Consider the following 10,731-nt stretch of genomic DNA (forward strand, 5'->3'; position numbering starts at 1 on the left):
AAAGTTAGTAGAAAGAAGGGAATAAAAAAGATTAGAGCAGAGATAAATTGGGAATAGAAGACAAAAGAAAAATTCAAGAGCTTTTTGAAAAATTTTTATTGGAGTATACTTGATTTTAAATGTTGTGTTAGTTTCTGACAAACAGCAAAGTGAATCAGTTATACATACACATATATCCACTATTTTTACGATTCTTTTCCCATATAGGTCACTAAAGAGTATTGAGAAGAGTTCCCTGTGCTATACAGTAAGTCCTTATTAGTTATCTACTTTATATATATGGTAGAGTGTATATGTCAATCCCAGTCTCCCAATTTATCCCTCCCCCACTTCCCCCATAGTAACCATAAGTGTGTTTTCTACATCTGTGACTCTATTTCTGTTTTGTAAATAAATTCATTTGTACCATTTTTAGATTCCACATATAAGCGATATCATATGATATTTGTCTTTCTGTATCTGACTTACTTCACTCAGTATGACAATCTCTAGGTCCATCCATGTTGATGCAAATGACATTATTTCGTTCGTTTTTTATGGCTGAGTAATGTTCCATTATATATATGTGCCACTTCTTTATCCATTCCTCTGTTGATGGACATTTAGGTTGCTTCCATGTCCTGGCTGTTGTAAATAGTGCTGCAATGAATATTAGGGTGCATGTATCTTTTCAAATTATGTTTTTCTCTGGATATATAAGAGCTGTTTTGGGTTTTTTTGAAAAGACCAACAAAATTGAAAAACCCTTAGGTAGAATAACTAAGAAAAAAATGAGACTCAAATAACTAAAATTGGAAATGAAATGGGGGACATTGCAACTCAGAATGTCTCAGAAATAAAAAGGATTATAACAGAATACTGTGAACAATTATTTGCCAACAAATTGAATAACCTGGAAGAAAAGGATACATTCCTAGAAACATACAACTTACCAACACAGAATCATAAGAAATTAAAAAATCTGAAGAGACATATAACTAGTAAGGAGATTAAATCAATAATCGAAAACCTCCCAACAAAGAAAAGTCCAGGACCAGATGCCTTCACTGGAGAACTCTACCAGACATTTAAAGAAGAATTAATACCGGGATTCCCTGGTGGCGCAGTGGTTGAGAGTCCGCCTGCCGATGCAGGGGACACGGGTTCGTGCCCCGGTCTGGGAAGATCCCACATGCCATGGAGCGGCTGGGCCCGTGAGCCATGGCCACTGAGCCTGCGCGTCCGGAGCCTGTGCTCCACAACGGGAGAGGCCACAACAGGGAGAGGCCTGCGTACCACGAAGAAAAAAAAAAAAGAATTAACACCAATCCTTCTTAAACTCTTCCAAAGAATTTCAAATGAGGGAACACTCCAAATTCATTCTTTGGGGGCAGCATTACTCTGATATCAGAAAAGAAATAAAAGCCACCCAAATTGGAAAGGAAGAAGTAAAATTATCTCTGTTCACAGATGACATGATCTTATATGTGGAAAACCCTAAAGATTCCACAAAAAAAAAGGTTAAAATTAAGAAATTATTTCAACAAAGTTTCAGGATACAAAATCAACACAAAAATCACTCGTGTTTCTATACACTAATAATGACCAATCTGAAAAGGAAATTAAGAAAACAATCTCTGTTTACTGTAACATCAAAAACAATAAAATGCTTGGGAATAAATGTAACTAAGGAGAAGGAAGACTTGTGTACTGAATACTACAAAATATTGATAAAAGAAATCAAAGAAGATACAAATAAATGGAAAGTTATCAGTGCTCATGGATGGGAAGACTTAATGTTGCTAAAATGTTCATACTACCAAAAGAGATCTATAGGTTCAGTGAGATCTCTATCGAAATCCCAATGGCATTCTTTGCAGAAGTAGGAAAAAAGAATCTTAAAGCTGAATCTCATAGGACCCTCAATAGCTAAAACAATCTTGAAAAAGAAGAGCAAATTTGGAGGCCTTGCACTTCCTGATTTCAAAACATACTACAAAGCAACAGTAATCAAGACCGTTGGGACTGGCAAAGAGACAGATGTTGAGACCAATGGAACAGAATAGAGAGTCCAGAAATAAGCCTTTACACACATGGCCAAATGATTTTTGATAATGGTGCCAAGACTACACAGTGGGGAAAAGACAGTCTCTTCTCAAATGGCACTGGGAAAACTGGGTATCCACATGCAAAAGAATGAAGTCGGACACTTACACCATTTATAAAAATTAACTCAGAAATGGATTAAATAACCATAAGACATAAAACTATAAAGCTGGCCAAAGAATAAGGTTGTCCATCGAAGCTATTTTCATCCTTTTACAAACAAATATGGTGCCACATAAATTCATTGGGACACTGAGTGGAGCTAGTGAGCTTAGATTTTTTAAACAAAATTGAAGTGTTTGCTTTTCTAAATGGGAGAAAATGGAGTTTGCTTTCCTTCTTTTCTCAAACCATCTTCGATTTTTGGGGAGTCCAGAGCTGGTGTACGAACGCCTAATTGGATTATATGAATGCATACCTAGGAGTAGGCAAACTAAACATTTTATTTGCAAAAAAATAAAACATTGTGTCTTCTTCGGCATAGGGTATTTAAAGCCATAGAGCCCCAGCCTTAGAAAACGATCAGTGTCAGGATCCTCAGTTAGTTAGAAACAGTAGAAACCACTCTAGCTAGTCTAAACAAAAAAGGAATTTATTAAAGGAGATCAGATGCCTCACAGACTCTTTGGGAAGGCCAGAGAGTTAAGCTTGGAAGGCCACTCAGCTGAGAATAATACACAAAGCACAATGTGGGACGGCTCCAGCAAGGACTCCAATGCCCCTGCCACTTGGATTCAAATACTGCAGCTCCCACCGATGATATTGGAACAGTATAGAGATTCCTTAAAAAATTAAAAATAAAATTACCATCAATTCTGCTGTTGTAGTGTGAGAGAAGCCATATACTATATGAAAGTGAATGGGTGTGGCAGTGTTCCAGTAAAACTTCATTTACAATAAAAGGCAGTGGGCCTGATTTGATTCACAAACCAGAGTTTGCCAATCTCCGCTCTAGAGCAACGTCACTGGTGGTCTTATTAGGGTGTGAATGTTCACAGATATTAACACCATTTTTAAAAGGTGAGAAACTTGCATGTCTTCACTGGGTGCTAGAAATTCTGCTGCTGTTATCCCAATTGGCAATGGTCTGGTAGATGGCAAAAATGGCCATACATTCTTCTCCTCCCTTATCCATCCATCCATGCTTTCTTACCATGGAACTTTGAATGCCCTCCCACCTAATTCTGAGCTCAGCCAATGGGATGTCAGGAAATGTGACATAAGCAGAGACTTGAAAAACATGTGCACAATGGAGCTTGTCTTCTCTTAAAACCCTGAGGCTGCCCATGAAGAAGTCCAAACTGACCTCCTGGATGATGAGATACACATGGCCCAGTCACTCCTGTTACCCAGACCTACAGCTTGACAAACAGCAGCCATGTGATTGAGCCCATCCTAGATTGCCCATCCACTAGCCAATTTGCCAGCTCAGCGTGAACACATGAGTGAGCCCAGCAATGATCAACTAAGCTGACCCACCAGACTACACAGTCCAGCCAAGCCACAAAGTCATAAGCTAAATAAATGGTTATTATTATAAGCCACTGTGTTTTAGGGTATCAGCAGCAAAAGCTATGTGCTATACATTTTTTTCACTTACCTTATCTCACTTTACTCTGCTCACAATAACCCAGTAATGCAGGAGGGGCAGGTATGTAATCCCCATACTGCAAGGGGGAGGAAATTGAGCTCCACAGAAGCTTAATGACCTGCCAAACATCAGATTGCTAATAAATAAAAATCTGGGTCTAGAATGGAAGTTACCTTGACCCCCTAGTCAAAATGTACGTATTGACTATATTATTTTGTTTGGGGCAAAGCAAAAGAGAAATTATGGCTTCAGCTCAGCCAGTAGTTCTGCTAATATAGTCTTATCTCTTCCAATTACCATCTAAATTCTTAAAATTCAAAGGATGGTCCCTCTGTCAAAATCTGTTCTGTCATTTACAAGCAATTATCAAAGTATCCAGACTTGGGTAGAGATACTTTCAGGTGATTGTAGGGAATAAGCAGACAAACATCTCCTATGAAAAGCATAATTTGGAGGAAATCAGTATCTCAATCTCTACAAGTCTCTGCTATGCTTTCTTGCTTGCTGTTAACTCTTACAGATGTCAGTGTAGGTAAACGTGCTCAGCACATTATAAGCAAAGATCCTAGGATGGAATCTTGGCTCAGTGGTAATACCAAGGCAAGTTCTTGGTCCTCAAGAAGCCTACTCTCTGTTAAGGAGCTTAACTCAAGTTTGTCATTAGCTATGGTTCTAGGAGGAATATGCATAATGTCATGAAGCAGCAACAATAAAATGCTGTTGGTGCTCATTTGCAGGTTCACAAAATGTTCATGAGGGTGATATCATTGACACTGAGCTTTAAGGATCACAGCAGAAGGATGGGAAGCCAGAGGGGTGACTAAATTTCACAGGACTTGGAGACTGATTAGAAGGGATCTGAGTAAATGGGAAGACCCAGACAGACTAAGGCAGGTTTTAAACAGGAATGACCAGAATAACCTTAATTAATAAGGAACTGATTCATAAGTGTACCAATCTAGGATTTGCTAATGATAAGAAATCAATGAAATAGGTGTTAGTTTACAGTCTAAAGAAGAAGCGAAGGACTGGTTTAGGGAAACAGACAATCAGTTATTTTGAATATGTTGGGCTTAAGGTGTCAACAGATTATCTACATAGGCATGTCCTGTGACCAGTTAAAAACATAGCCCTGGACCACAAGAGAGAAGCCAAGGGGCTCAGCTTGGCTCAGCTTGGCTCAGCTGTGGTTCCTACGTTGTGGAGTTTTGTGAGAGTTAGATAGGATAACATATCTAAATGTCTAGCTTAGTGCTTAGCTGCAGAAGAAAGTTTAAATTATCATTCAGTCCCTAGAATAAACAGCTTCTTTACCTGACTTCTCCCTTGATGATGGGGGAGCCTAACTTTGGGTGTCTCCTTGGATCTGCCAAGACCACCTGAAAGGCCTTTACTAAGCACCCACCACCAAGAATGGTTTGTGAACTTCACAACTAAGAGTGCTTGTGAAGGTCTTGGCAAACATTCCCTGTGAAGGGCTAGCTGGTAAATGCGGCCATCCTTGTGGGCCGTACGAACTCCCTCAAAACTACTCAATTCTAAAAAAAAAAAAAACAAAAAAAAAACTACTCAATTCTGCTGTCGTAGTGTAAGAGCAGCCATGGACTATTTGAAAACGAAAGGGTGTGGCCGTGTTCCAATAACTTCTTTTTACAAAAACAGGCAGTGGGCCTGATTTGGTTCACTGGTCAGAGCTGGACAATCCCCACTTTGGAGCAATGTCTTTGGTGGCCTTATTAGGATGTGAATGTCCATAGATATTAATACCGTTTTTTAAAGATGAGAGACTTGCATATTTAGTGCACTCTAGTTTGAGGAGACTATCCCATACTCAGGCCCTGTTATTTAATGATTGCACCGGGAGGGAACACCTTATTAGACCGCTTTTGAGTGCGTGGACTGTCTTGTTGAAGAGCAAGCATCATCTCCTCCCACTAGCACCATGCCTAGCACATGACACGAGTGGCAGAAGCCACTAGATACCCACCTAAGACACAATCTCTCCTTGTATAATAAAACACTGCAGGTAGGGTCATAGCCAGCCAGCCAGAAACTACTTTTCCCAGCCTCCCTTGCAGCTTGAGTGGCCATGTTTCTAAGTTCTCACCAATGGAGTGTGAGCTAAAATGAAGAGTTCAGCTTCCCACCCTCACATCCTTAAAAGGAAATTGCTGCCCTGGACTTACTTTCTCTCCTCCCTTCCTTCAAGCTGGCACAAAAACATCCAGAGTCCTGGCTCTCACCATGTAAATGAGGACAGTGCTAGAGACCAGGGCTTCTCAAACCAAAGTGCATAAGCATCATCTGGATAGCTACCCACCAGCAAAAGAATGAAGTTAGACCTTTACCTAATACTATGTATAAAAATTAATTCAAAATGAATCAAAGACCTAAACATAAGACCTAAAACTATGAAACTCTTAGAAGAAAGCTTCATGACATTGAATTTGGCAATGATTTCTTCACATGACACCAAAGGCACAGTCAACAAAAGAAAAAAAATAGACAAATTAGACTTCATGAAAATTAAAATTAAATTTTTGTGTATCAAAACACAGTACCAGGGCCTCCCTGGTGGCGCAGTGGTTGAGAGTCCGCCTGCCGATGCAGGGGATACGGGTTCGTGCCCCGGTCTGGGAGGATCCCATATGCCGCGGAGCGGCTGGGCCCGTGAGCCATGGCCGCTGGGCCTGCGCATCCGGAGCCTGTGCTCCGCAACGGGAGAGGCCACAACAGTGAGAGGCCCGCATACCACAAAAAGAAAAAAAAAAAGAAAAAAAAAAAAAAAAAAAAAAAAAAAACACAGTACCAGCAGAGTAAAAAGACAACCCACAGAGTGTGAAATAGTATTTACAAATCACCTATCTGATAATATTAATATCCAGAATATATAGAGAACTCCTAAAACTCAACATAAAAAAACAACTCAATTCAAAAATAGACAAAGGACTTGAACAGACATTTCTCCAAAGATATACAAATGGCCAATAAGCACATGAAAAGATTCTCAACATCACTAATTATTAGGGAAATGCAAATCAAAGCTACAATGATATGCCACCTCACCCCCTTTAGGATGGCTACCATCAAAAACAAAAACAAAACAGAAAACTACATGCGTTAGTGAGGATGTAGGGAAACTGGAACTCTTGTACACTGTTGATGGGAATTTTACATTCAGCAGCTGTCGAAAATGTTTAGGGATACAGCAGCTGTGGAAAACAGTATGGTGGTTTCTAGAAATTAAAAATAGGATTACAATTTGATTCAGCAATTCTACTTCTAAGTATATATCCCAAATAACTGAAAATAAGCTCTTGAGATATTTGTACACTCATGTTCACAGAAGAATTATTTAAAATAGCTAAAACATGGAAGCAACCCAAGCGTTCAGAAGAATGGATAAGCAAAATATGATATATACATACAATGCAGTATTCAGCCTTAAAGAGGAAAGAAATTCTGACATATGCTACATGGATAAACTTTGAAGATATTATGCTAAGTGACATAAGCTAATCACAAAAAGACAAGTGCTGTATGATTCCACTTATGTAAGGTATTTAGAGTAGTCAATATCATAGAGACAGAAAGTAGAATGGTGCTTGCCAGGGGCTGGGGAAATGGGAAGTTATTGTTTAATGAGTACAGTTTCAATTTTACAAGATAAAAAGAATTCTGGAGGTGGCTGATGGTAATGGTAGTACGACATTATGAATGTATTTAATACCACTGAGCTATACACTTAAAAATGGCTAGAATCGTAAATCTATGTGTAATTTACCACAATAAAAAAATTTTTTTTAAAAGAAGTATTACCTAGAGAGTTTGGTAAAACACAGATTCCTGGGTGCAGCCACCAGACATACTGGTTCAAGAGCTCTGAATTGGGGCCTAAGAACTGAACTTTCTAACAGGCTCTCAGGTGATGCTGATGCTGACCATCCCGGGATCATACTTTTTTAAAAAAAATAAATTTATTTATTTTTTTATTTACTTTTATTTTTGGCTGCGTTGGATCTTTGTTGCTGAGCGAGGGTTTTCTCTAGTTGCAGCGAGCGTGGGCTACTCTTTGTGGCAGTGTGCAGGCTTCTGATTGCAGTGGCTTGTCTTGTTGTGGAGCACGGGCTCTAGGCACACGGGCTCTGGTAGTTGTGTCACGCAGGCTTCAGTAGTTGTGGTGCACGGACTTAGTGGCGCCGCGGCATGTGGGATCTTCCCGGACCAGGGCTCGAACCCATGTGGCCTGCATTGGCAGGCGGATTCTTAACCACTGCGCCACCAGGGGAGCTCTGGACCATACTTTGAATAGCACTGCGCTAGGGAAAAAGAGGTTAACCGTAGTTAAGGAATTTGGATCACTAAATGATCTTATGTAACAGGGAGGAGAAAGAGAGAGAGAGAGAGAGAGAGAGAGAGAGAGAGAGGGAGGGGGGAGGGAGGGAGGGAGGGAGAGAGAAACTTTCTTAAGCCAGTGTCAGTGTAGTGCGTGCCTCTCTGTCATAATAGCTTAGCTTCTTTTCTCATTCAGTTGGTACTCAATTGTTTGTTGGATGATTGAATAAGTGAACCATTGTGCTTATGGGAGCAAAACACACAGATTGGTATGGAGTGCTTGGTTCTTCTGGGTCTACTCTCCTCTATTCCTATGTGTTAGTCCGAGGCGGATCCTAGTTACTGAAAGGACTAAAGTCAATAGCTGGCTGTGGGCAAGGGCAGCGGTGCTGCTCTGCACAGAGAAACTCCCGCTGCTCCCCAGCGCCAGCGCTCAGCTCCCAGAGCCGCTGATAGCGCTGCACACACAGGTCCTCCGTGCAGGGCCAGACAGCGGCAGCTCCCCTACGCCTCCAGCCGCAGTTCACTCTTTACCAACCATTCCCATATAGAGTTAAAGGACGAATTATCTCACAGGGAATGCTGGGCGCACAGGCTTGCTGAGAGAGGTGGATTCCAAGTTCAGGAGACAAGAGACTGATGAGCAACGTTAGACCAGGGAGGTGCTGCCTTGGTGGGAAAGAATGCTGGTCGTGACCACTTCCTTCTCTTTATTCTGCATTGAAGTTAAATGCTGGCCTTGCCTAAATCTCACGCTGAGACCTGGACCTCAGTAACTCCAAAACACACACCCTTTTCAGAAATTTGTAATTTCATCATTTCTTGACCAAATGACTCCAACCACAGAAAGGCACACATTTTCCATTGGGATTTATTCTGCTGCTTCCTTTTGGTGGGTATATTCTTTCCTGCTTGCTTTTAAAACCCCATTCATTATATGAAGTATAGGTTTTTTGAAACTGATTTTAAAGTAAACTGGTTATTAAATATCTATATCTTGTCTTTCTGTCTTTCTCACTCCACTTTATGGATTTGAGAACCAAGACACAGAACAGTCTATGGTTTAGAAAAGCTAAGTTCACTTTTTATTTGGCCCATGGACCACGATCTGAGCTTTGAAGTCTAAAGATCTAGGATTACCCACCCTCAGTATAGCCAGACCCTGATGCAAAAAGCCAGGAACCTCATTCCACAAGTACGGGCAATCCAAGACTTCCAGTTTCTGGTTGCAATTGAAGGCCAGTAAATTCGGAGAACAGGATGGAACTGTTTCTTGTACAGGCAAAACAATTTGTAATCATTAAGAAGCATGAAGCTAATGAAAAGCAATTAATCCAATGGCAAACATTGCCATAAATTTTATTCCCAAAGCGAACACATGATACAGGCACGATTCTTGATTTCAGATAAAGAAAAAAAAGGTGGCGCTATTATTAAATACAAAGTAAAACAACATGAAAAAAATGCCAGAAGATAGAAAGAATGCAAGCAGGAGCCCTGGGGCTGAGGGAGGGGAAAGCTCAGTAAAGGCGGGATGTGTGGGGAAGACAAGGGAAAAGAGGGCACTGCTGTGAGGCTGTACCAAGGGGAGTCAGTCTCCAGGCTGGTGATGCTGAGCTGCAAGGGACAGAGCCTGTCCTCCCCCAGGACGCCTGAGCCGGGGCCGCTGTGGGCTCCCGAGGAGCCACTCAACCTCCCCACCCCACCGTCCCCTTCCACAGGGAGTCACGTGGGGCTCTCCCCTTATGGAGCAAGAAATAAAGAATGACTCCTCATTTCCTGGAACAGGGGAGTTGTCAGAGGCAGGGGAAGGTTCAGATTTTTGGTGGAGTTGGACAAGGGGGGGGGAATAGGGCACCCCAGCTACCTATGTCTCTCTCCCCACTAGGCAGAATTCTGGCAAATATGCATGTGAGGGCTTTTGAGGTAGCCTGTGGTTGAAAAAAATCAACCAGGGATGCTTCAAGTTCTACTCAGATCCAGAGGACTAGGTAGGGATTTCTGCCTTTGAAAGATCAAAATAGCATTTGCTCTTCTAAGTCACCTTAAGGGTACCTCGAATGAGTACCTAATATGATCACAAGATCTTCCCAACCACTAAGAAAAAGTATCTTTCCTTTTTCCATCACACATGCCTGAAATTCCTTTAATAAGGGACCAAAAATCTTTATGAAATCGTTAGAGATAAAAATTTGAAAGCAATTACCACAAGGAACAGAGCATACTGAAGACACCCATTCATAAGGAAATAGTAGTCAGTAAACTGAACCACAGGTAAAATTATTGGTGGTAGATTTCCCTCTGCTTTAACAGAGGAAAAGGGTGCTAAAGCAGAGGAAAGTATTATGTTGAAGAAAGACCTGGAAAACAAAGTTACTGACTAGCTGATTACAGTTAGCGTTGGTCTTGTTTATCTTCAGTTGGGGTGGAGGAGAGAAAACAGTACACTTTCAAGCTGGGTATGAAGATATCTTTGTCTCGGGCTGTTGGCAATAGATAGTGTTGTGTACGCTTTATGGAGATTTTCATGCTTTCTTTCCTAATGCTTTTTAAAAAGCAGTATTTGAGCATTCCACAGAATGCTTGAGATATTTTATGTATGAGACAGTTGGTGGTACAGCATGGAGAGATGCAAAGGACCCCAAGATTTGGGTTTGACTCCAGGCTCTGCCACTAACTAGCTGAATGACCTGTGGTCACTTGCTTCATCTCTGAAACTT

The sequence above is a fragment of the Mesoplodon bidens genome (genome assembly GCF_964165515.1).
Source record: "Mesoplodon bidens genome assembly, chromosome: 9".
Taxonomy (NCBI): Eukaryota; Metazoa; Chordata; class Mammalia; order Artiodactyla; family Ziphiidae; genus Mesoplodon; species Mesoplodon bidens.